We start from the raw sequence: 25,035 nt of genomic DNA, 5'->3' as shown, positions 1-25,035 counted from the left end.
ATAACCTCAAAGCACTCACATTCTCTAACTTTATTTATTTTTTTGCTAGGGATCAAAAATAAATTTATCTCAGTACGTTGTCTACTCAGATAGTTTCAGTTTAGTATTCAAAGGCTTTGAATATATAACAATTTAAACTATTACATGACCGGTCAATATTACAATGGAAGTAAAATGGGACATTGCATAGAATATATTCTTGGCCAAGTCCTGACTTCAGTCTGTACCACCAAACAAATAGCAGAGTGAAAATGAAAAGAATCAGCTGAGACAAGTTATTTGCCACTTGGGTCACAGGCACATAGCATCCTTAACAGCAACTGAGTCTACCATAGTCAATCTCCTAGGAAACTTAATATTCTGATGTTCTGTGCTTTGAGACAAAACATTCATGCTCTAATATACAGTATTCAATGTTTATAATCTCTAAAGAATAATTTCCAATGAAATAACATCTCTGTAACTAATACTGAATAAACACAATAATATTTTGAATGAATAAATACACACTAAATTTTGTACTCTGTTACAATATTTGTAGTGTTAAATATTGTAAATTAAACTGCATTATTTCACCATATGAATAATAAAAATATGTATTTGTTCTTTGATAAATATAAAGCAATTTTGGAAAATAAATATGTATCAATTTCACTTAAGAATTGGATTTATGAATAGATTTTTATTTTTCCTATCCACTAAATTTTTTCCTAAACATCTATACTTACTTGTTAATTTTATGACTAATATTTAAAGAATTGAATAAAATATCAGGAGGGATATATATTATGACATAATGTGGGATTTAAAGTATTATTACATAAAAGTTGAAAATTTTGTTTAATGTAGCTAATTAGGTGTGGTACTTTGAATGTAATTAGCCCCATAATCTCATAGGGAGTGGCATTATTAGGAGGTATGGCTTTGTTGAAATGGATATAGTCTTATTAGAGGATGTGTGTTACTGAGAGGGTGGGCTTTGAGGTTTCTTATGCTCAGGATACCATGCAGTATCTCAATCCACTTCTTCTTGTCTATAATATGTAGGACTCCAAGCTTCTACTCCTCTAGCACATCTGGCTACACATGCCATGTTCCCCATCATGATGATCATGGACTTAACCTCTGGTAATCGAGCTACCCCAATTGAATGTTTTCATTATAAGAGTGAGTTGCCATGGTCATGGTACCTCTTTAGAGCAATAAGAATCCTAAGATACTAAGAATGAATAACAACTTTTTAAGTATAAATGTTATAAATTCAACTAGAGATAGTGTTATGATGTGTGTTATTCAAAGACTAACAATAATACAGAAATATTGGGGTGTCTTTAAGGACTACCAAATCTTTCTTAGTGTGCTAAGGTTCTATATAGGGAGTTGATGAAGTCCTGAGTAAATATGTATAGTTGACATGAGCACAGCCCTTTCAAGGCCCCAGTGCCTCAGACATTGGGGAATAGCAAGGCTTTGCCTGGTCTCAGTAGAGTGAGTTGAATGAGTGTGTGTAAGGAATAAACTACAGCTTCCTCCTGAGTGTTAACTACAGCTTGAAACTGCTCCCCTATTGAGACTCAGTGCTAAGATTTGCTAACCCATGGCTCAGTCAGCTTGAATATAATAAACACTCTGTGTTTCTTGGCTGCTGCCACTGTTCCATCAGAGTGCACTACCCTATCAATCCCAGCTTTTTTTTTCCACATTTCTTTCATTTTTTCATTTCTATGTCACTCAGCTTAGGTCAATCCCAAACCATGCAGGTTGAGGCAGTCCAGGACATTGGACAGCCAAATGTTCCCAGAGTCAAAGGTGTCTTCTCTTACAAATTTGTAGAGTAAAATCCATGGACCACAGAGTGTTAGTTTTAGAGAAGTTTACTAGAAATTTATAGGTGAGAGATGAAGAAGAGGAGAAAGACAAGAAAGAAGAGGAGAAAGAGGCAGAAGGGGAGGGGAAGGGAGGGACATACAAACAGACAGACAGACATACACTCACAAACACACACGGAGAGACACAGAGAGAGAGACAGAGAGGAATGAGCAGAGCATCAGATAGCAGGAGGAGCTCCTAGTAAATAGGAAACCCTGAGCTGCTAGTCAGGGGATTTTTAGAGGATTTATGGTAGTGCCATATAGGAGGTAGAAGATCTAGTCATTCCTCATGGGCCAACCACATATATAGGTTCCTTATCTTAGCTTCAGTCGAGTAATTACACACAGCTTTTTTAAAAAAAAAATTTATTTTATAATTTAATTTAATTTTACATATCAGCCACGGATTCCCTTGTCCTCCCCCCTCCCGTACCCACACTCACCCTCTACCCTCGCCTTCCCCCAGCCCATCCCCTATTCCCATCTCCTCCAGGGCAAAAACTCCCCTGGGGATTGAGTTTAACCTGGTAGATTCAGTTGAGGCAGGTCCAGTCCCCTCCTCTCAGGCTGAGCCAAGTATCCCTGTATAAGCCCCAGGTTTCAAACAGCCAGCTCATGCACTGAGGACAGGACCCGGTTCCACTGCCTGGATGCCTCCCAAACAGATCAAGCTAATCAACTGTCTCACTTATCCAGAGGGCCTGATCCAGTTGGGGGCTCCTCAGCTATTGGTTCATAGTTTATGTATTTCCATTCGTTTGGCTATTTGTCCCTGTGTTTTTTCCAATCTTGGTCTCAACAATTCTCGCTCATATAAACCCTCCTCTTTCTCACCAACTGGACTCCTGGAGCTCCACCTGAGGCCTGGCCGTGGATCTCTGCATCCAGTTCCCTCAGTCATTGGATGAGATTTCTAGCAGGACAATTAGGGTGTTTGGTGATCCTATCACCAGAGTAGGTCAGTTGGGGCTTTCTCTCAAGACAAACATGGTATGTACTCACTCATAGGAGGATACTAGATGTAAAACAAAGATGACTAGACTGCTACTCACAACTCCAAGGAGGCTACCTAGAAAACAGGACCCTAAGAAAGACACAGGGATCGTCCAGTGACAGAGAAATGGATGAGATCTACATGAACAACCTGGACGTGAGTGGGGGTAATGAAGGGCAAGGGTCGAGGGAATGAGAGTTTAGGGGAGCAGGAGAGCCCAGCTGGATCAAGAACAGAGAGGGAAAATAAGAGACCATGATAAATGAGGACCACATGAGAATAGGAAGAAGCAAAGTGCTAGAGAGGTCCACAGAAATCCACAAAGATACCTCCACAAAAGACCACATACAGCTTTTAGGCAGAGTGCTCACGTAGGAGACAGAAAAGAAAGCAAGCAGGGTCCTCTCCTGACATGTTTGGTGGGGGCAGAGCTGTTCTCAGAACTGCTGATTTTGTTTCCCTCCCTCCAAGTGACCAGTTTTCATCTCCTGTTCTCATCAACAATGGAGCCGAACAAGGCAGCCCTTGATCTAAACTCCTCACAAAACTTCATAATAAGGACAATCTTTTGGCCATTAAAAGATGAACACCAGAAAGTTCAGCACAAGAATGCCTGTGTACTAGCCAGCACACAAAACATTTCACCGCTTTGCTCTTACCACATGCCTGTCTTTCACAATCTGTAGTTATCAACACCAGTGGGCTTTTTTTTATAGCAATCTAAAATATTAAATTTGTTTACATTATTTTTTACTTCATAGAAATCAAGGGAATATAAAAAAAAATAACATGGATTTTTTATTGTAATTATTTGGTCTCAAAGATGTAGGATAGTTATTAAGAATGTAAGTTACTGAAATTGCTTTGGCGAGTAACTTTTCTTACAAACATGATTACAATTGAAAACTTTGTCAAGTTTTCATCTGAGCATACACAATAAATGAGAACTTCATTTCAAACCAGTGAGTGCCCAGAAATATCTCAAAAAAGAAAAGCATTGATTTTAAACCAGATGTCAAGATGTGATTTCTATTAGAATTATTTTTTAATAAATTGATAAAAGTTTTATTGAAAGAAAATTGATTTAGGGTTCATCAAACCAGTTTGATGTCACCACACTTAATCGAAAATGCTTGTGCAGTTAATGCTTTAACTGAAGAACCTTCCCATATCATGGACTCCATTTCTTCCCTGAAATGAAGAAAGAAAAACACTCGGGGATACTTGGGGAAGTGTGTGCACTTCCAGCTACTGATCTGTCAACATGTGAGCAGTACAAATGGAACTTTGTGAGTTTTTAAAGGGGAAATAAAGAAACAACAAAAGAGCACACAAAGTTGTGTGGGTAGGGAAGAGAAATGGATCTAAAGGAATAGAGGAGGGACATGAATGTCTTCAAAACACACTGTATGCAGTTCTCAAAGAACAGAACAAACTCAGCAAAACAGAACAGAATTTCTTGCAACCAGACTTCCAAAAGCCTGGTAGTAAATAACCATGGCTAAGAAAGCAATTGCACCTTTGTCAAAATATGCCCCACCCTTTCATTCTATCATAATTTCAAATTACTAAAATGTTTTTAAGTAAAACTTCAGTCCTAGAGTTTTAGACAACTCCTGAAAATATCAATTTTGTAATAAATGATTAGATTTATTCACCAAATCTGTAGAAAGTATCACAAAGCATCAAACATTAAGACATTAGAAACAAATAAACATTCTTAATATCTTCATCAGCACCTAATGCATTATATACTCATGCATTTATTGGTCAGAGATTATGAAATATCTAAAGCATCCAAGAATGCCTACCATGCTCACAAAACATCTCCAGCCACTATTGTAGAGAAACTCTTCCTGCTTAGGGGAGATGGGCACACAAATAAATTTGCATTTGGTAGTAGAACAAGGACAGACTGTGGGGAGGCGTATTGGATGGATGAGGAGCAAATGAAATTACTAAACTTACACACAACACACACACACACACACACACACACACACACACACACACACACACACGGCGGGGGGAGATTTCAAAGATAATTACTTTCTTTTCTTCTGTTGCCATTTTTTTTTTTTTTTTTTTTTTTTGCGCCTTTTCTGGAACTCACTTGGTAGCCCAGGCTGGCCTCGAACTCACAGAGATCCGCCTGCCTCTGCCTCCTGAGTGCTGGGATTAAAGGCATGTGCCACCACCGCCCGGCTCTGTTGCCATTTTTGTTTGTTAGTTTTCTCAGCCTGGCTATTTACTCAACTAACTCTATGGTGAATTCCAACCTAGGCAGTTTTACCGCAGTAATGTCAGTTAATGAAGAAAATTATGACCCAATACAAGATTTATTTATTGCTTATGTATCCATTAGTTCAGAAAAATTTTACAAGAGAAACTGTATCTGTACAGTCCATTCTTACACAGGAAAACCCCTTAACAACGTTAGAAAATTGCTTTTAAGATTAGGCTCATTTTACTAATCTAGGCAATAGATTTTGTACTCACAAGGAATCTCCAAGTAAAATCTCATAGCAGGTGTGACTGCAGGTAGCAGTGAAGCCTTCCAAGTAGCCAGTGGAATCTGTCAGGGTGGATCTTTGGTCACCTGGCAAGCTCCTCTAATGGCAAGATCCTCCTGGGGCCAAGAAAGTTCTCCTTCATGCAGAGACAGAAAAGAATGCTATTTATGTTTGGTGCATCTTTTTTCTTCTCTTTCTTTTTTATTTCCAACAAATGGCAGATAGATTTTCTCCTTGCTAAAGAGGTCTATGGATGCTTCTCACAATAAATTGAGTGTTCTGTGATGACAAACTGAAGCAAATCTGCATTAAATTTGCAATTACTGGATAATTTATATGTTAACTGATGAAAATGATTTCCACGGTTTTAACAGCATGTGTTCTGAAGAGCTAAGCCTAACCCTATGCACTGAGTACTTCATAGCTTCCTCTGAGAAGAAATATCCTCTTTTGATTGACAAGTAGAAACATCCAGGAAAGGCAGAGGCGGCAAAGGAAAGCCCTTCATAGTTTAAACTTGTAGGAGAAAGGATATATATAGTGCTGCCCCGGGAGAAGGAAAAACTTCCTTCTGGCCAATTTTTGACTCTAACCTGGGAATGTAGTGTTTGAGAGCAGGATAAAGCTCATGCATGCATCTGGGATTTATGCAGATTAAGACAACAATAAAAACTTTACCATCAGTAGGAAGATGATCATAGAATCACACATTGGAATATCCAGGCCCATTGCAGATTGAATACTGCTGCTGGCTAGGCTCTACAATTTGCTCATGGGCTACAGAGTTGTCATCTTGAATTGAAAGGCTTGAGAAGGAAAAGAACATGATTCCTTGCCTGCCCTTCCATCTGGCGGTTCCCTCTGGCATTAGTATTCATGTTAATCCAGCACTTCCACTTAGTGAACAGAGGACACAGCTTCTAATGTATACTTACTGGAAGACATCATATGTATCTGCTTCATCATGAAGAAACTCTTAATGATTACAGAAACACAAATCCTTAGTGTGCTCATTGAATCTAAGAGAAGGGAACAGATTTTGGTGACATGGGCTGTAAAGATAGCAGTTAAATAGTTGGACAAATATGAATTAAAAAGGAAAGTATGACTAAACGTAAAATAATTTTTGTTGTTATTCTCTAGAAGAGAGAAGAGGGGAAAAGGGTAAGTGATGGACTTTTAGGAAACCTTTGAAGATAATTTGAAATAGAAACTATCAACTCTAGGGACGTTGAGAACATAAATATATGCACTTTCTCTTTTTTTGGTCCTGGAATTGTTTGTTGTTAATTGTTTTGGGTCAAAAGAAATCACCACCTTATTTTACTTTTCTGTAGTTAATTCTGGATGAAGAAAATAACAGCATGTTATTTTTGTTCATAGAATTTATAGAGTTCTTAGAAAATTCCCAATTTTCAAACTTCACGTTATCAATAGATTCTAGCAGATATTTATCATTCAGATTATAAAATATTGAAAGAGGCACAGGTTTAGTTCATTAATTGTTACATAGAATATTTTGTGTCATTCCACATAGATAAAATAATGCCACACAGTCTTCAGACATCTGATACTTAATACTATAAATGAGAGCAGAAAATTTAAAACAGAAAGTCATTTGGCTTAGTGTATAACAACGTGAAATCACGTTTAGTGTGACTGGAGAAGCAGAAGGGGAAGAGAATGGATGTAAAGGAGAGAGATAGGGTGATCCGGATCAAGAAAAACACTTCAACTTATAAGCACGTGTTCCTTGAGAGCAGATATTCTAGCAGCTGGGAACTTGCAAAAGACGTTTTGTATGTGACTGCAGCCCAGGTGCTAGGGATTTTTCTCTAAAATTCACCCCATATGTTCCACAGTTTGTGGGTAGCTAATGCCCAAGGACACTCCTCAGAAGGAAAAGGAATAACAAGTATTACATGAGTTGAATATAGTTATTTTCAGGAAGTTATTCCTAGTGAACATTAAGGCACACTTAAAATATTTTAACTTTGCTTTGTATAAATGATATGTATTGTATTATTATTCATTCACAACTGCTCTAAAGATTTTTTATTTGAAATTCATTCTCATTGATACAATTGATACAGATGCAACCCCAGAAAATTAAATATGCCGTGAATGTTCATGTTAGTTACTGGCTCAAAAAGTTTTAATAATTACAATTATTATTACTATCACTTTATTATTTTTACCACAATGTAAACATCCTTTATGTATAGGTTGCATTTAATCTAACTTTGTATAATATAAAATGATATAACAAAGTCTCCACTCACGTTAATTAGAGCATTATCAAAATTTGCAATCACCTGAGTTCTCATATCCAAGAATATGTGCCTTTTTTAGCTTTAACTTAGTTTGATGCCTAGAATGAGCTGAGGAGGAAGTCTCACCTGACAGACTCCCCAGATCCAATTGGCCTGTGGACATGTCTGTGTCAAGCAGTATTCCTCCATTTTTTCTCTGTCAACTGTGGTTTCTGTTTCCAGTTTCTGCTGAGTTCCTGCCCTGATTTCCCATGAATGACTGGCTGTAACCTGGGAGTTTAAGCAGAATAAATGGTTTCTTGGTCATGGTACTGTTGCAGCAACAAAATGAAGCAAGAATAAAAGGTCATCTGAATTTTGTGTTTGTATTCCCGCATTGCTTCTGCTGGTCATTTTAATAAAATTCAAATAAGAATCTCAATTGGATCAATTAATTCATTCTCCCTGTATTTCATTTTTATTTGAATCACTCACATAACTTCCAGTTTCCAGGCTTCTGTTCAAATAATAAAAATTATTAAAAGTACACTTATATAATGTATATGTGGTGATGTATACAGATATCCACAAACACATTCTACATTTTCATATGTTTTTAAATTTGGTTACAATTCAACAAAAAGGAAGAAATTAAGAGGAAATGGCTAAAAAGTTTACTACCCACAAGAAACCTTCATTAACATTCCCTGAACATCCTGGTGGGCATTTATCATTTTATGTATGTTAAGAATGACAAATATAGAAACAAATCTCAAAATTATCTAATTATAAGTAAAATACATTAGCACTGCTTCTGTTATATGATTATTCTAGAAAGAGCTGACATAGCCTGAGGAAGTGGTTAAGAACATTGTAAGAATGTTAAAGACAAGATATATGATTCTCCCTTGTGTCTCTTCCATTATAGTAATTCTGTGTTTGATTTTAGAGTGATGATCATTTCTTTCTTTTCCCAATTATACATACAAGCTGTTTGCAGAATTCTCTTCTGTGGCATTTTCAAATGTGCTTTCTGTCCAGTGCACATTCCGATTACCAGGGAACTGAGACTCAGATTCCCTCATCTGTCTTTTCAAATCATTGTTGCTTCTTTAATTTTTTTCAGTTTACAAATTTTAGTTAAAACTTGCGTGTTTATGTACATTTTTCTTATATTTATTCATTATGAAATAGTCACTGATAATATTCTACTTGCCTTGTGTAGTCTATTCTGTCTTGATGAGAATATAAAATATCTACATATTTGGCAATTTGACATATGCAATACAATATTTTAATGATAACTCACATTTTTATACATTTAATTCCAGCTATCAAAATAGATGAAACTGAACCTTATAGCAACATTTCTGCACTGTGTACTCCCCTCCCCCACCCACTAGTAACAATCATTCTACTTTCTTGATGAAAGTTTAAACATTTAGATTCCATATGTAAGTAATATCATGAAATGGTTGTCTTATTGTATCTGGTTTATCTCACCTTGTCTGGACATTTTCTATTCATTCCAGGTAGAGAGTACAAAACACCAAAAAAAAAAAAAAAACAGTCCCACCCAAGTCCACCATAGTGAGCCATGGAGCTCATTGGGCTTATAAGAACATGGGTAACCTACAAAAGCCCAAGTGACCCTTACCAAAGTGCATCACTGAGAAGTTCCTCCCCACAGCATGACTGAAGACATTAATCCTAAGGATGAGGTCCCCATCCCAGTCCATATTTAGTCTCTCATATACTTTAGAAACTCCAAGATTGCAATGCACTTAGGCAGGATTATGTGCAGTTGAGGGGTGGGAAGATAGGATGGTTTAGACTTCACATTAGTTTTCTGGAATCATGTTATATAGGTATTGTTAGGATGATTTTTCAAATTAAGGAAGTTGACTGCAACAATAATTAATATATTTCAAATACATGAGAAACAGAAGAGTCTTGAAGATACGTGAGACTTTTTTCTAATTTACAAAATCACAAGCAATGTAGGCTGGTGGTAGCTCTTTCTGTAGTGGAGGCTTATATGGATGTTCACTATATGTTACTTTATTCCATCACTATGGTTACCAAAGAGAGTGTTATTATTTTTATATCTAAGACTCATGCAAAATTAAGAGATGAGTTAAATTGCTTACCTAATGTCTAAATAAATAAATGAATAAATAAATAAGTGTGTGAATTTAACATCTGGCTTACTGACTATGTGGGGGTAGGAGAAATAACAATTTTTATTTGACAATTTTCAGGCTTTAAATTATTTTACCTTGCCAGATATAAAGGTGCTTACATGGTGTTATTGAGGGGGGCTGTGGAAGAATGCTTTCATTTCCATAACATTATATAGTATAAAGTTTATATAAATGCCATCACAAAATAGAAAACAATGAAATGTTACAGAAATTTAAAATAATCAATTTTGATAATTTATTAAATAAATAGCTAATATAGTTTGACAAACTAGTTATTGTCTATTTTAGTTTTTAATTGTATGTGTATTAAACAGCCCACCGGCAAATCCCTGAGAATTTAACAGTCTGCTATCAGGACTGACACACTGTCTTTGGAACATTGACATGCCCACGTCTTTCCAGAACCCCCCGTTCATTCCTGTTATGACAGCTGACTTCAGTGCAGTTGTGTTGTACTGGACATTGGTACAGAAAAGAGATGAAATGATCCTGGTCCACCACCATCACCAGTCAGCCATCTTTGTGACTGAGCACAGCTCAGGTTTCCTCCTACTTGTGGTTTGTGAAAATATCTGTTATGTAAAGAAGCTGAAATTCTATGTTCAGTAAATGGTAAGCAGGCAAAATCTCTTTATTTAACACTCACAACTTTTAGTTTGTCTCATTTAAAGTGAACTCTTTTGTTGAAATATATGATAAAATTATAGGTGAGTTTACACCATACAAGCTTGGTACCCCAAATACTGCTAAGAAATCCTGTAACTTCTATCTCTAGAAGTTTTATTGTTCCAATATCTGTGATCAAATGTGTTTGTTTGGTCAAAATGATTACGCAATTAGTGTTTCATTAGTTGTGTCAAACCACACTCAGCATGTAGTTCTGGCATGTTCTTTGTGCCACAATTGCCTCTATTTAGTCTAACCAACTAAACTAAGCTCAGTTCAAAAACTGAGAACATTTCTAACCTTATTACCTGAAGTTGTCCCATCAAACTTCTATCTCACGTTTCTAGACTCACAGAACTTCCTGGGAGCCACTTTTAAGTATGATGACCTTTAAGTCATACATGATATACCTCTTTTTTTCACAATGAACTTCCAGTCCACTGCAAATTGTCCTTTTGCTATCTTCAATTTCTCATGGGTTAACTAAATATCACTGTCTAATTTTAATGTTCCAGACACAGTTCTAGATTCTATAATAGCATGTAAAATAAAACTCGTGCTTCCACAGAAATCTTCTTCTGGCACACGGAGAAAGAAAAATGCAGTAAACTAAAACAGAAACCTACTTGAACACTCCAAATGTCTATTTTGCATTAATAATGTGTTTAAAGCAAAGCCAGCTGCTGAGAAACTGATAGGAAGGGGCAGTAGTCTGGTGGGGAAAATACTCTGATGCTGTGAAATGATTCTAGAGGCCAGGAAGGGGGAGCCTGCTATTCTGGACCTTCATCCACATGGTAAGTGTCAGGGCAATGAGGTTGATACATGCCTGACAATTTTGAAAAGAGGAAAGGAAATCCATGAACTTAGACCAATATGGACTCAGAGAAGCTCAGTATCCAAGGAAGGGGCTATGGGGCCAGAGCAGTCAGAATTTGTTTCTGATACTAGAAAGAAAATTGGGTCTGTGTCATAATGAGCATCATTTTTATCTTTTAAATGAAGGATACTCTTGCTGACAAGGGGATGCAGATACAGGGGGGAATGCTTTGAAATAGCAATTTCAGAACTTTACATGTTTATTGAAACAGTGAATCCAACTGAGAACCACTTTAGCCACAGTAGAAATAGCAGTGAGAGTGAGAAATAGTTACATATAATTATATCCTTCAGAATTAAACCCTAAATCATTTAGGGTCAGGGGGTCACATGAGAGTCAGCATTCTGCACTTTCTTTCCATGTCTGATTTAAACTTTGATACTGTAAAGAGGTATGCTATAAACTTCCCCACCAGTGACTGCCTATTGGGTTTATCCTCCATCTCACTCTAGGGTGTGGATCTCCTAGGCTGTCTCATAGCTTCTTTTTTTTTTTTTTTTTTTTTTTGGTTTTTCGAGACAAGGTTTCTCTGTGTAGCTTTGCGCCTTTCCTGGAACTCACTTGGTAGTCCAGGCTGGCCTCGAACTCACAGAGATCCGCCTGGCTCTGCTTCCCAAGTGCTGGGATTAAAGGCGTACGCCACCACCGCCCGGCCAGCTTCTTATATATTGTTCTGTAGTTAGTTATTTTTTTCTATTCTTTTGCTCCTTGGTCTTTTGGGGGGCCCTCCACCCAGCTCCCAAATAAATCACAGATGGAGGCTTATTCTTAATTATGAATGCCTGGCCTTAGCTTGTCTTGTTTCTTGCAAGTTTCTCTCAAATTTTCTCATCTACCTTTTGCTTCTAGGCTTTTTCCTTTTCTTACTTCTGTAATCTTACTTTCACTCTTACTTGGCTGGCTATGTGGCAGAGTGACTGACCTCTGGCATCCTCCTCTCCTTGTTCTCTTGCTCTTTCTTCTCCCAGATTTCTCCTGATATTTATTCTCTCTGCCTGCCAGCCCCTCCTATCCTTTCTTCTACCTTGCTATTGGCCAGTTCTTTATGAGGCCATCATGTGTTTTAGACAGCCAAAGCAACACAGCTTCTCAGAGTTAAACATGCATCATAAAAGAATTCAACACAACTTTGCATCATTAAGCAAATGTTCCACAGCATAAACAAATGTAGTACATCTTAAAATAATATTCTACAGCATTGTTCTGTTCAGTTTTTCTCATTTTTTGCCCTTCCTTTCTCCTCTCCTCTCTTTTGTAACCTCTCCTCCTCTTTGCTTCCTTTCTTTCCCTTTTGTTTGTCCCTTCATTCCTTTGTTCCTTCATCATTTCCTATACTGTGCTTCCTTCTTTCTTTTCTTTTCCTTCCTTCCTTCATTATTTATATCTCCTAATGTGTTTAGAAGGACAGTAAATGCATATGTATGTGTGTGTACAAACATGTAAATATACATCTGCTCTCGTGGACCCATTTATGTGGAAGTGGAGAGTTAATGTTGAGTATCTTCCTCAGTAATTCTCCACTTTCTTCTTGGAGACAGAACCTCTCTCTGAAGCTCATCAGTTCAGCATAGTGACTGGCCAGCAAGCACCAGGGATCCTGCTGTCTCCACCTGTCCAGTACTGGGGCCATGCTGCACTTTTTATCTAGGTGACTGGTTTGGACCCAGAGTGACAAACACTTTATCAACCGAGCTTTCTCACTCCCTCTCTTAACCATCTTCCAGAGGAAGAGTTATCCTCCCCATGTTACCTACATTACCTACCACCTTCATTCCTTATTCTTCTTTCTGCTCAGGTCCAAATTATGTCACTTACATCACTTACTTATTGCCTCTTTTTTGCTGTGTGTCTTGCCCATGCCAATCTTTCTAGATGACTCTCAAAACTGAATAACTCACACTCAGGTATTTATTTTTTTCTGTGTTGAGACAAAACTTGCTTAGTGAGTTTAGGTATCAAATAACATTGAATCTAGGTCTTCTATTATCACTTACATACCTCGTGGCATAAAAATACCTCAATTAACATATTTGGGTTTTTTGTTGTTGTTGTTGTTTTGCTTTTGTTTTGTTTTTATTGTTTGTTTGTTTGTTTTCTTGAGACAGGGTTCCTTTTATCTGTGTAATCATCCTAACTGTCCTGGAACTCACTCTGTAGACCAGGCTGGCCATGAACTCACAGAGATCCACCTGCCTCTGCCTCTCAAGTGCTAAAATTAAAGGCACGTACAACCACTGCCAAGCATCAATTAACATCTTTGAATTTTTCTCTCTGTAAATAATGATGTATGATGAATCAGAGTTTCTATTGAAATACTTTTTTTCCCTTTTCACTTTATATTTGCTGAAATCTGACTTTAAAATATAGAACTCCTTCTGAATTTGCAAATATGAAATCATTCTAAGGTTTGTGAAATACTCATGGTCATACAGTATGACTGGTAAACACAAAGGCTGCAGCCCAATGAGAACCAGCATCCACTGGCTTCAGTTTCCCTCTTACTCTGTTTCTAAATTTCAAGAAGGGGGAAATCCTGAAAACCTCTACCTTTTGGTACAGTTTGTCCCTGAGATAACACAGTCCAACCTTCTGTATTGAAGTATACATTTTTTACAAAACCAGCTCCATGTTCCCATCCAGTTTGCCCAGCTCTCACCTTGCTATCCTAGCAATATAATAATACAAGAGGTGAAGCAGGTTACAGAACTAAATTATTACAATTGCATCTGTGCTTCTGTGTGAAAGAAAGCATTGTGTCTACTTGAAGTGGTAGCATTAAAATGTTTTCTCTTTGAGACTCTGTGCTGGGGGGATTTGAAGTATACTTAGCTCAGTAGATTTTATCCACATAAAGCACTTTTGTTGAAAATCTGCTTTTTTACTGCTTGTTATTATTAAGCAAACAGCCAGCCATTCTCAGATCTGTAAAGCAGTTGCTGTTTTTCTTTTCACTCTAAATTCCCATCACATTGCTTTGTGTGTCTTATCTTTCTCCACTTTTCCTAACGAGCCCACCTCTCTTCTTGCTAGCACTGGTATCAATCTCAGCTCCAGTAAGACATGCATTTAGTGTGTGATGAATGACACTAACTAGATAAACTAACCACGCACTCCACTGCTTCATCACCATCGTCACAATGTCTTTTACCCTCTTGCTGAGCCTCGATGTCTGACAATATGAAGTAGTTAGATTTTGTACTATAATATTTTGACTTAGAGTTAACTCTTTGATGAAGAGATAGGGACAGAACACATTAAATGAATTCTTTTTTTTAAAACCTACAAAAGGGGAATAAAGGAGAAGAACCTTGATCTTTAGGTATTCTGGTGTCACCTGGAATAATCAACACCAGAGTTCTTAGAATGTAGTTACTGCAAGTGAGGTCATTAAGCTTCTATTGTGTTCATTTTTAACTTGTTTAAGAAACCACACATAGTGATGAGGCACTGTATTGCAGAGTAACACAACAGTAGACAGAGATGTTATATGGGTGAGCCTGGAGAATGGGCTCATTATTTCTAGTCCTTTTGTTTTTAGAAATACAGGGACATTATACTTTGCCATAATTGTCTAGTTTTAAACTTACAGTTATGCTAAGATAATCAATGCAAATCTGATGTCCTCCAGATAAATAGCTGCCATAAGAAAAAATAATGTTTGTCAAGTTCTAATGGTATATCTAATGGTTCCCAAAGGGTTTATGATTTCCCTTTTTACATTCCATTCCCTTGCTTTTCCTAAGAAGTATTTGGTCTGAAACAGAGAAGAAAAAGTCATCAATGAATTAATTAGTCCAAAACTCAGTGGTTAAATTTAACACATGACATTCATTTCTATTTGCTGATTTTCTTTGTATTGCAAAGCTAATCCTTCTTCACATATATTTTGCAAAGGGAATTTACTTGTTTAATATGATAATAAAAGTCAATCTAACAATAACACTGTGCTTAAGATGTCTGAATGAAGCAGACCTCCCCTAGATGCATTGTGTATGGATTCTTTTTATCCTGTGAAGAAGGTTTTTACACTCATGGAAGAGATTAGACAGTAATACACTCCTTTCACTGACAAGCAACACGATTACCTTTCATGAAAACATTTCCACTAGAAAGGAAATGTAAATTTGTCATCCTTTGGATGTCTATTGTCCTATGAGTGCTCATATGCTATTGTGTTACTATCCAAGATTGGGAGTCAAGTTCATGGCACTATTGGGAAGTGTGGGGCCTAGTGGAAGGAAGTTAATTCACCCTAGATGTGGCATTGAAGGCGACATTGGCTCTTTCATCTCTCTACTTTTGCTCTTAGCCTTCATGAAGGAAACATTTTTGACCCACATGTTTCCTGCTAGGATGTAATACCTTGCCACATGCTCACAGCATATGAACTTCAACCACAGAAACTATCAGCAAAAACATCCTTCATCCTTATAAGATGTATATCTCAGGTATTTTATCACAGTGATGAAAAGGTAAAGAACCCAAGTTCTTTATTTCTAATACTATATTTCAACTCTTATAAATAACTGTGAGAAAAGCTGATACTTATCAAATTCAATGTCCCAATATAAACTGACAAACCCAATTGAGAGTCTACATTATTTTTATTTAATTACGCTCTATGTTTGGATTTCTGTTGTATTGTTAGTTTTTGTCAAGGATGTGAGAGAACAAAACATTGCCTACCTATTTAGGACTTTAAGGAATAGTTTATGTCTCTCGATTTTCGAGGCAAATATTAAGAATACTGGACCAATCATAGCCTAATGCCAGAAATTATTGCAAGTTATGTATTTTTACTTTACCTTTTGTAAATGGACTTTTTTCTTTCTTTATAATTTCATTCACTCACTTATATGATTATCCTTTCGCCACAACTGCAGTGTTTCTGTTACATGTGTTGTAAAGGCCCTGATATCTTATGCACAAAATATTCAGGTTCATCTTTCAGTCATTCATATTCCAGTAGTAGGAATTCACACAATGAATTTTGCCATTTATTGAGTATTCTTTGAGCCAACCAAAAGGCATTTGAAATGCTTAAGTTTCATTTCTTTGGGAATTCCTCATAAGCACGTTAGGAAATCATTTCCTTACTGCTATGGTCAAATATTCTTGTCAATAACATCACAGACTTTTGAGACTAGTGGCCTTTTGCACTCATTCCCCTAAACTTGGAGTGGATGGATTTCACAAGACAGACTCAGTGCTCTGTGGGAGTGTTGTTCAAAAGCGCTGACTGTAAATACGTGTCCTCTGAGTTTACATTGGGCAATTATCCATGGAAGTCAAATATCCTCAAGTAACTGGGTAAAATTGCCTTTTGATTAAGCATTTTCTGGAAAGGCTGAACAGCAGCCGCCTGTTTAATTTTTAAATTATAATTACATTTTGTGCCTTGATTCTTCCGTTGCATTCCAATCAAAAGTCTCTTTCCTGACACGAGTTAAAAGCATTAATATTGTGAACCTTGTTCATGGAACATGGAGATTTGATTTAAGTCTCATTTCGAAAATCTATCATTGCAAAATCATTGACAGGACACTTTTTCTTTTTAACACCAATTACATGCCAAACATCATCCTCAGTAATTGTCACAGCTTATTTTATTTAATGCATCATTAGCCAAGGTTACATGAGTATGCAATTGGCAGAATATTCAAATTCATACGCTTAATTAAAAAAATGTACATTGACCTTCTCTGCTCTTCCTCTTGTCTCTCCCTCCTGGTCCTCAGTGAACATTATTTTGTGGCTCTCTCCTCAGCATCCCTCCTGGAAGGCAGATCAAAAAGTGTATTTAGAAATAAATATGTTCACAGACCAGGTAAAAGATTATATGTGAACTTCAATCTCAATATTCTACAAAGACAAAACTTTCTTGTTAAGACTTGGACCCTAGCCAAGTGAATTTATATGCTTAATAGCAGAGATCTCCGACACTCAAAAATCTCACCTAAAATTTGCTGCCCAATTTAACAAATAACATACACAATGTTCAGCTGTTTGAATCATTGACATACATATACACAAAAGGAGAAATGTCCCCTGTGTACCTGAAATGGCAACTAAACTGACCATCTGTGTTTGACCTGACAGTTTTCTCACAGGGCTCAAGCAGTCATGACTGAATATTATAAAAAGAAAAATAGAATAAATGTCGCTGTGACCTTGTCAGGGACAGAGCCCCATGCCGCTCTTTGTACACAGAGGCTGCATAAGTAGTGAGACAGCTGATACCCTGAAGATATCCTGTGAACACTTCTAGGCAACCTGAGCATTGCAAAGCTACAAACTGCCTAGTATTCACAGATTAGATATTAATCACCCCAAACCTCTCAGATTTAATACTGGTAACCCAAAAGTAGATGATTTCTCAAAAGATTTGAGATGCCAGAAAGTAGAACACCACATTCTTTCAAATTTAGGTCAATGTTGTGTTGTGTAAATCCAGGATGAGAGCACTACCTGGTTTCAATACTATAAATCTGTTTCAAATAATTAAAATTAAAAAAAAAAAAACTATTGTCAACCAATGCTTTCTTTGGATAAGAATCTACAGTCTCATTTTAGGAGCACCTGTGATCTTCATTAATTGGTCTCCTACTCCAAAGCATTGATGGAGTAGGTGAACCAACTTCCTTTTCTTTTCTTTTTAAGACCCTTTGAAGAACATCCCAGCTTTTCTTTTGCATTGGGTCATTTTTACTCTTTTCAAATTTCTAGTGTCTCTTGCCAGTCTGAAAACTTTCTGCCTCTGTAGAATCAGCTGCCTGATTCTTTCTACAACCCAAAGTCTTATCCTGAGGCATACATAATTTATTCTTCAATGCTTATTCAACAAGACTTCCCACAGTCTTGCCAAAGAGCAAACTTTGGCCAAATGGCATTCCTGTGTGGACTTCTTTCAGAATCACGTCTTCCAGCCAGTTATCCAGCCAAAGAATTATCTGGGCAGCCTCTCTCGCTGTCACACTTCTCAGCCTCGCTGGCAGGCAGCCCAACATGCAGTCTGCCAACACCCCTGTCTCCATTTTCACCAGAGCTCAGACCTTTAAGGACTTTCTCTCAACTCTCAGAGCCACTTAGAGTGAGCTCTAGCGCCTGCTCTGTCAGTTCCCTGACCGAAGTTCCTGCTGCTTTCAAAGTTGGCTAAAGGGAAACATCTGTTTCTCCATGGATTTGCTTCGGTTTCCATGAAGGCACTGAGGCGGTTTCGTTTTTATTTCCCTTTCTTTCATGAAATGTTAGCAATTCCAAGTGCCATGTTTTTCGCGGTTTCCCATATTTCAGGCTTTAAATTTAAATGTGTTTCTTGGGAATGTGGTGGAGGGGAGGGGGCGTCTTTTGGACCTGGGGTCTTCAATGTGATTTTGGCTAGAATTTATCACATTGTTCAGTTCCTTCCCTCCTCCCAGATTTCTATCAGCTTCAGCTTACTCTGTGAACTCTTCCACACTCTACTCTTTGGAGATACTTTCTCAGTCCCCACTACTTACTTTAAATAGTTTTTGGCCCACCTTACAATTTATTTCTGACTGCTTCCTGTGTTCGCATGAATAGATAGCCACAAAGGTATGTATCTATGAGGCCATTTGCTTTCTCATCTAAAACAAGAGTCTACCTGATGTTACTAAGTATCCTAAAAATCTCTCAATTCCAAACTTAACATAGTTTTGACTGCTTGGAATTCTTTTAATCAATAATATCCCAAGACTGTTCTTTTGGCAAATTATTTGACATGCTTTTACTAAACAAAGTATTACATGGATACACTACAAAAGGAAGCCTTCTGGAAGACAATTAAAAAAATGAAGTTGGGATTCAGAAACTAGCCATGTCTTGCTATTTATCTGAGATATTAAAAAAGGATACCATCTGTGATTGAGAGACGCATCAGTTATTACAATCACATACTCTTCTTGTAGAAGACCATATTTCATTCCCAACATACACTTTGTATGGCTTACGATTGATTATAACTCCATCTACACACTGCATTTTTGCCAACCTTTTCCCTGGTTTGTTAACTTCAAGATCAGCTCTCTGTGAAACCCAGTTTCCAATCAATAACCAGAATGCTCACTTTATAATAAGAGTATTAAAAGGAGTCCTCTGATGTAAATTTTAAATTTTAAGATGCTTAATTTCATTTAAAAAATATGTGTAACATGAATTGCTAAATGGTTTTATTAATAAAAAAAAAAAAACAGAGCCAGATATTGAGGTGAAAGATGAAAGATCAGAGAGGTAAAACAAGCCAGCCACAAGTTCTTACCACTAGGAAATCCTCAGCCCAAGAGAGCTACTTCCTGTATACTCATACCAATGTACTTTTCTGTGCTCTGCCATTTTACTTCCTTTCTCCACTCAGCTACATCACTTCCTGTCTGTCTGTCCAGACCTCCAGAACTCCATGTTTAACTAGTGCTGGGATTAAAGGCATGTGCCACCATGCTTGGCTCTGTCACAAGTGTGGCCTTGCACTCACAGAGATCCAGATGGATCACTGCCTTCCGAATGCTAGGATTAAGGGAGTCAGCTACCATTGCCTGACCTCTATGTTTAATATAGTGGTTGGCTTTTTCCCCTGGTCCCCATATAAGCTCGATGGGGTGCAAAAATAAAATATCACCACAAATATGCAACAGTATGCTTATTATCCCTTGAACCTTCTAATTTTCCTTTCACTTCTCTCTCTCAGAAATGTAGTGTTGAGTGCTGGCCTTTACCCTTTCTTCTCCATTCTCCTTCATCTGTTGCTATATGGAAAGCTCTCACTTCACATGCAGGACACTAACTCTTTTTTTTTTTTTTTTTTTTTTTTTTTTTTTTGGTTTTTCGAGACAGGGTTTCTCTGTGTAGCTTTGCGCCTTTCCTGGAACTCACTTGGTAGTCCAGGGTGGCCTCGAACTCACAGAGATCCACCTGGCTCTGCCTCCCGAGTGCTGGGATTAAAGGCGTGTGCCACCACCGCCCGGCTTCAGGACACTAACTCTTACATGTACCCTTTCCCAGGGAAGCTGGCTGCACAAGTGAGGCCAATAACTTTCTAATATTTGCTAACACAAAGGACTCGTGTAATGCTGAAGGGAGACAGTGAAATCCAAGTGTAAATTATCCTGCCCCCCCCCCTTTTTGCAGCTTCATTGCTCCAGTGTCCACCTTGACCTTCCTTGAACTAAGGCTATGCTTCCTGTAAATCTTCCTATAGACTCTTTATGCAGATTCCATTAACTTCTTTCTTTCCTTTTCTTTTCAAGTCTGGCACAGTGTCCTGTGGCATCCTGTCTTCTTCAGAACTCCAAATCGTCCTTTGACTACGCTTGATCCAAATGTCCTAATTGCCATGTCTCATCTCCTGGGATTCTGCTATATGTAGGTGGCCAAAATTGCTAAGATTTCCAAGAAAAGTCTGGTGCTAAAAATGGGAAATGTTCTGTCTTTGACAGTATAAAAGGAGCAAATATATTTCTCAGTATTGGCTTGATTTCCTCAAGATAAAAATGTGAGAGGAAAATATAGTTGGCTAGATTGAAGGAAGAGTCCCTAGAGGTGGGAATAGTGTAGATACAAACAGGGAGGGAGGGAAAATCTATCACTGGCAATTGGAAATAAGAGAAAACCCACCCAAAGAAAGAGACTCCTCCTACATGCAAAATATCTGAAACAAACATTAATAAAACCTAACCAAATTTTGAAGTTATTATTCCCAAGATATCCAACAGCAAATTTTCTGAAGAGGCTAAACATTCTGATGCTTGCAATTAGTCTTCAGTGAAGTTAAGAACTGGATGGGCATTCCAAGGTTATGTGATACAGTGCTGGGTGAGATTTGTAACAGAAACACATCTAAAGACATAATTCCTTTATATTTGCCAAAAGCAGGGCCAAAAGGCTTCTCTTTAGTGTATCTGTCACTGAAGTCACCATAAAAGATGAAGGAATTTTGGATGGCTGAATACCCTGTCATGATAGAACCCTCATCCAGTGACTGATGGAAGCAGATGCAGAGATCCATGGCTGGGTCCCAGGAGGAGCTCCAGGAGTCCAATCGACAAGAGAGAGGAGGGATTCTATGAGCAAGAGATATCGACTGGATATCTGGATATCTGGATACCAACTGGAAAAAGTACAGAGACATCTAGCCAAACTAGTGGAAACACATGAACTTTGGACCAATAGCTGAGGAGCCCCCATGGAACTGGACTAGGTGCTCTGGATAAGTGAGACAGTTGTTTAGCTTGAACTGATTAGGGGGTCCCCAGGCAGTGGGACCAGGACCTCTCCCTAGTATATGAGCCAGCTTTTTGGATCTTAGTGCCTATGGTGAGACACTTTGCACAGCCTCGGTACCGGGAGGAGGGGATTGTACCTGCCTCAACTGAATCTACCAGGCTCTGCTGACTCCCCATGGGAGACCTTGCCTTGGAGGAGGTGGGAATGGGGAAGTGTGGAAGGTGGGAGGAGAGAGGGGAGGGGAATCTGTGGTTGATATGTAAAATGAATAGAAAATCTCTTAATAAAAAAAGTCATAAGCAAAAAAAAAAAAGATGAAGGAAGATGTAAAGATGCCTGCAATTTGAACTGATTGGGAAGTACACACTAATGAAAACATAGGAGGCTGACTAGATAGCAAACAAGACAGTTACTTGAAAGACATTCAGAAATTTATGATTAGGAGAGTAAGCAGTGAAAATGTTATTTGATAAGCTCATTAATGAGGAAAGAATGGAACTTGTATAATTCCACTTGTACTCCTAGATACTGTTCAGGTTAGGTCATGTGTTTGTCTCTGTTAAGTTGTTTTATACATTGGGAGATTGGTTTTTGAATATTCCCATACAGATATGAAATAAATCAGAAGGCTTCCTTGTAGTTTGAATTACATTCATTTGACTGAAAAAGAAAATAATAGACTTCTTAAAATGCATGCAGGAGACTATGTGTGTCTTGCTGTGAACACACCTGCATGCATACTGTGACAGACAGGAGCTTTATATCCTGAGTGAAATGAAGGCTTTCAATGACAATTCTAATGTGGGAAAAGAATGCGAACTTTCAAGACCTAAGCCCTTGCCGTTCTTAAAGGTCATGGGATGTGATTTCATATCTCAGAAGTAATCACAATGTCAGGGTCAATGTTTAAGCTATATTTGCCTAGACTTGCTATGAAAAGTAAACATTAGTGTATATGTGTGTGTGTGTGTGTGTGTGTGTGTGTATGTGTGTGTGTGTCTGTTTGTATGTGTTCTCAGCATGTTGAAAATGTTGGAAAGGGATAACAAACAGTCTTCTATAAATAATAAAATGACATGTAAGTGCAGTGCAATTTAGTTAACTGATTTATGTTGAAAATTCTGACAAGTAGTGGGTAGTTGTGGAAAACTTAATGTTTTGGCCAAAGCCACTCTTTCAGTACTTTCTAAGTCCTGTAATTTAAGGCATGTTTTATCCTATTCCCATACACTTATGTTTGAAATGGAGGCAATGCTAATCATATCCACCTTCTAGAACTGAGGAACAAGTTAAATTCGTTTTCAGAAAGCCTCTAAGTTAGTATTAAATCAGTGTTGGTCACATAACAACTCTACTCAACAATATTAGCTCTTATTGAAAGTGACACTATTTTAAGTAGATCTTCTGCTTTAATACCCACATTTTGGGGGGGCATATAAAATAAGTAAAAACTGGGAAGTATTTCCTAAGAAGTACAAAGTGCTAATGTTATTCGATGAATCAAAGTTATTAGAACTCAAATCATTTAATATAAATTTGTTAAAAGGGCCAAAATGATTCCAAAATTGGGAAATATTGTGCTTCAACTGGGTTAATAATTAGTGGGGGAAGAGTGGTTTTCAGTGATGACTGCACATTAATATGATGTTTTAAAATAAATTAATTGGTCTCTTGAAATTAAATTGAAGCGGTATTTGAAAAATAGACTCACAAAATGAGATCTAGATATGGTGCCTGGAAGGGCATTGAAATAGCAACCAAGCTTGAGAAGCCATGTTGCTGAGGCAGTTCCTGCTCTGGATGTGATTTGATCAGCTTACCATTAGTCTTCCTGTGATAGAGTAATATGATTTTGCTATTCTGAGATAGACTGGTAAATGATGATACCATAATTTTTAATCTTGTCCATTGATCTCATTCTTTATATGAATGTCAGATTAATTCTAGAAGTACCCTTTGGTTGAAGAAATGCTATAGTGCATTACCTAAACAAAGATTTCAGAAAACTTCACTTAAAATGACAACTCCAAAGGTTGATTTGTTTTATGTTTCGGTACTGTGAATGAGTTTTTTAGGACATGATGTTTTGTTTAAAAATAATTACTTGTAATTTCCTCAATTTTTTAAATGAAAAAAATTATAACCATGGAATTCAGAACATACACAGACAAATTATAAAATTGTGTCATATGCATTGCCCAAGATTTAATCAGCATGTTATTGAAAAATACACATACTTTAAATTTTCTTATTTTTGCTGCATTTCAGTAGTGTAGATTATATATTTTTATTCAAGGACTGTCCCATCAAACTAAATGCATATTTGTAAATCTTAATTCAAACTCAATGGGTATGGAGCCATAGAGCATAAACTGCAATTTCTCACAACTGTAGTTTTAAATTACAAATTGTGAATACAGTTAATGCTTCTTGCTGTCTGGAAATGGCTTAGGCAACTCCATGTGTAAAAGGAGCATGAAGAGCACAAGGCAAGGAAGAGAGACTCTCTCTTTGTGTTAACCACTGATCTTTCAATTGCATGTCCCATAATGTGATGGTTTGAATGAACACTGCCCCCATAGGCTCATAGGATGTGGCAAGATTAGGAGGTGTGGCTTTGTTGGAAAAAGTGTGTCACTGATGGTCAGCCTTGAGATTTCAGATGCTCAAGATAAGCCCAATATCTCTGTTCCTGCTGCCTGTGATCTACATGTAGAAGTCTCGGTTCCTTCTCCAGCACCATGTCTGCCTGTGTGCTTTCATACTTCCTACCATGATGATAATGGACTAACCCTTTGAATCTGTAAGCCAACCCCAATTAAATGTTGTCCTTTATAAGAGTTGACATGGTCATAGTATCTCTTCACAACAATAGAAACCCTAGCTAAGATACATACCCTCCATCAATATATTTTCTCCTAAGTATTTAATTTTTTGTATTCTCAAATTAAATTATAATTCTTACAATTATATCATTATTCTAAGTTCCTATATTTCCTGTAGTTCTTAGGGTTATTGTTTTAGACAAAGGCATCCTATGGAATTGTAGCATTTAAATTGGTGCCAAATTGTACTGTTTACCAGTGCATTAATCAAGAAAAAGGATCTCCCAAACATTTTGCATTTGGAAAACATCATTTACTGTATAAAAGACAGTCAGAATTTAAAATTTTTTCTCATCTAAGGATCAAATAAGTTCCCCTTATTTGACTCATTTTAGTAACTAAGGATCAACTCTAAAGTTATTTGTTTTTTTTTCTGTTTCGGACAGTATTTGTAACAGATATAACTCTTAAAACACAGATTGCATTAATATCCCATTCTTAAAGATCTATTGAGCCCTCCATTACCTTCAGAAAATAAAACTCCCCTGAGTTGCTCTTCATAATCTCACCTGAGCTCCAGGAAATAACAGT

Source organism: Peromyscus eremicus, chromosome 6 (genome assembly GCF_949786415.1).
Source record: "Peromyscus eremicus chromosome 6, PerEre_H2_v1, whole genome shotgun sequence".
In the NCBI taxonomy this organism is placed as follows: domain Eukaryota; kingdom Metazoa; phylum Chordata; class Mammalia; order Rodentia; family Cricetidae; genus Peromyscus; species Peromyscus eremicus.
This window is presented reverse-complemented; position numbering follows the sequence as displayed.